Source organism: Meleagris gallopavo, chromosome 16 (assembly GCF_000146605.3).
Source record: "Meleagris gallopavo isolate NT-WF06-2002-E0010 breed Aviagen turkey brand Nicholas breeding stock chromosome 16, Turkey_5.1, whole genome shotgun sequence".
Lineage (NCBI taxonomy): Eukaryota > Metazoa > Chordata > Aves > Galliformes > Phasianidae > Meleagris > Meleagris gallopavo.
In genome coordinates, this window is record NC_015026.2 from 5937473 (window position 1) to 5940726 (window position 3254).

A 3254-nucleotide genomic window follows, 5' to 3' on the forward strand; every position below is an offset into this window, starting at 1 on the left:
GCGTCCGCTGTCCCCGCCTCTCAACGCCCGCCGACCAATCGCGCTGCGCGGCGGGCGCTGAGTGACGTGAGAAGGGAGACGGAGTGCTGGGGCGCGCGCTGTCTGAGGCGTTGCCTTGGCGGGAGCGTCTCGCTGAGGGCACGGGAGGGCTGAGGGCGGGGCGGCTGTTGCACGGGGAACGGGCTCCCAGCGCCGGGCGGTACCCTGTGCTACCGGGATGTCCGCTGGCAAGGGCAAGCCGGGATAAACAGTACGCGGTGCACACGTGTACGCGGAATTACCCTCAGATAGGTATCTTGGGGCGTGCGAGCGGAGGCTGAGGAAGGACCTTCTGGCATTGCTGTAGTGTTTTCCGCTCTAATTTAAAGGGCGTCAGTGTGCTTTCTTTTTTTTAAAACTAAAAAGAGTGAAGAGAGTCCCTCCCTGGAGAGTTTTGCTCGAGGGCTCTCAAAGATGAACTTTCCATGCACCAAAAACCAGATTCCAGTTAGAAGAACTTGGCTGCAGCCATGCAGTGGGGTTGTGTGAGGCTGTAGAGGGCTCTGGTGTGGGTTTGGTGCTGGCGTGCCGTGCCTCGCCTTGCTCTGATGAGCTGACAGTGTTTGCTTTGTGGATGATGAAGTGTTTTCCAGAGGAAATGCAGTCAGTATGGATGAACAAGTGGATGTGTCATGGTCTGGAAGGAGCACAGCAGCACGCTGGCCTGTAGTAATGTGGGCGTCCTCTCAAGCATGGAGCCACTTAGTAACCTAGCAAAGTGGTTGTTGCTTTTTTTTCCCCAAACATTCCTCTCAAAGCAAACATTTATATTCAGAGTTTTCAAGGAATAGCTGAAAGGAAGTAATGCATACAATTCAGAGAGGAGAAAAAAGAAGAATTCTCCAGAAGCACAGCTGCAGTGTCCTTTCCTCTCACGCAACAGTGACTCAGCAGCACAGCGCTGCCCGCTCCCTGCCTTCCCCTCAGTGCGATCGCTGACCTTCAGCACGTGCCATTCCTCTCCACATCCTCCCAAATTTCTCCATGACCTCGTGGATCGCAGCTTTCTTACACATAATTTCCAATTGATAAGCAGATGTTGTTTTCCATCCCATATTTCCTGTCCAGGCTTAATTTCAAGGCAAATGTCAGGATCTGGAACAGAATTTCAGGTGCTTTGTTTTTGAGATTACAAGGAAAACAGCTTTAAAACAAGACTTTAATGTTTATTTAAATATTAATCTCTGTTTCAGAAGATGCAGTTATAACAATGGTTTGTGAAATCCATGTTCAGAGGCTTTATGGCAATGTGGGATCTTACCCCTGTAGTACTTCAATGGCTTGTCTTTATGTCAGTTCTATTTTTTCTTCACAACAAATATTTTGAGTCTTACCTTCTTCTGAACTCTTCTGCTCCAATTTCTTCTTAGAAGGAGCACTGTTCGGGCACAAGCACTGCTGCCCTGGGAAGTGTTGCAGTCATCATCCCTGGAGGTGTTCAAGAGCTGTGGAGATGTGGCACTGAGGGACATGGTCAGGGATGAGCTGACATTTGGATTAGATGTTCGTAGAGATCTTTTCCAACCTTAATGATTCTTTGATTCTATGATTTTTTGCATTGAATTATTTCCTCTGCATTTTGGTGGCACTTCAGTTAAAATCTTGGCTGTTGATTTTTGTTGGAGTTTCTAATAGAGATGGAACTAACTGGAAGAGAATTAATTTGAGGTGCAGATCCAGGTATTTTTAGATACAAGAACCATCATTAACCTGGTGCATGACCCATACAGGGTCTGCCCGTGGCTGAAAAACATTTTGAAGTCCTTGGAAAGCTGAAATCCTGAAAGTGTAACATAAATGTTATTACTCTGTCAGCATGCAGTAGTATCTAGAAAAAAACAAGTGGGTAAAAATATGTTCTTCTTGACCCTCCTTTCACTTCATGCTTACTTTTCTACATATGTTCTCCATGTCCTAAATATTTTTTTGCTGTATCACTTCAAGTATAGGCTTGTATTCTGTTAATGCATACACAGTATGTGTAGAAGAGTAAGCTCTTAGAGACTGTGTTATCTATTTAGCAGTTTTTTCCTGGCTTCTTATCAACAGTGCTATAAAAAATTCTTCTACCTTACCTACTGGAACCAGTAACTTTTAGTGATTGTGAGAGCTATTAACTTTATATGCACTGCAGATTAAACTGGAGGAAAAGGCAGTGCTTACAGCCATGGGGCAGCAGGATAACACCACTGGAGCTATGTCAACTTTTTCAACAGGTGTTGTAGTGAGCATCAAGGTACCAAAAACCAACCCACCCATGTACCTAGCAGGATTTTAAGATGAATTTAGAGAGTGTACAAAACAGGGCAGAAACTCTTAATAAGTCTGAGGAATCAACAGGAGGGCAGCACTGTGAAGATTTGAACAAAGTATAGCTTAGGCTGACACACTGAGTGTAACTCCTGACATCCAAATAATTTTGACTTTCCTGTGATAATTCTGCTCATCAAGGAATGCACGACCGCAGTGCAGGCTGGGCGCTGCTGCTTTGCTGCTGCACCGGGCATCCCGGGAACGCGTGTGCCGCCCTGCCCAGACACGCCGCAATGGGACGGGCTGCTGGCCGCAGCTGGCTGTGAGCAGCGCAGCTGTGAGACCTCCGCCAAGGTGTGCTGCTGAGTCAAGAGGCAATCTGTGATGTGCTTTTTTTGTGCGCGCGTTGCTTTTTACTCGCATATTGAGCAAACGAGACCTGGTGTTTGTTTGAACAATCTTTTCATTTCAACAGGCGCTCTGGATGCAAAAGAACATCTTAAAGCGGGGTTCTGTTTCTAACTTCCATGTCGAAGCTTCTGCAGCTCAGGGCAGCACGTGAGCAGCCGCCGCTTCCCGCAGCCGTTCGTACCGCCGCGGGGCCGTTTCGCCGTTTCGAGTCAGCTCGGCGCGCTGCTGCCCTGCAGGTTGAACTGATGCACTGAAATTCAGAGCGAGAGACAATCGAGTACCACCGCGGGGCGGCGAGTTACTTCACTAGCACGTATTTTAATGCAAACTGCGGGTGAAGCTATTTTGGTTCAGTTTCAGTTCCCGCTAGCAACAATTAGAATTACTTCAGGGTTTTGAAACCAGTTTAACTGGTTCACGTTGGGAAGAGAAACGCATGAAAGCGAGACGAGGCTCCTTTCCCGGACGGCGCCGGGGCTCTTCGGACTCGGTGTCGGCGCGGCCTCCCGAGGGGCAGCGCAGATCCCGGGGCCGCAGGGCGTTCGGAGCGG

At 48.2% G+C, this 3254-nt stretch overlaps 1 long non-coding RNA gene across 1 annotated transcript; it reads left to right on the plus strand.

Annotated features, from left to right (window-relative positions):
* The first annotated feature begins 38 nt into the window (after positions 1-38).
* Positions 39-3244, plus strand: LOC109370220. Its single transcript, XR_002120175.2, has 3 exons — positions 39-291; positions 2491-2646; positions 2768-3244. It is a non-coding gene; the product is annotated as an uncharacterized LOC109370220 (long non-coding RNA).
* Positions 3245-3254: the final 10 nt, after the last annotated feature.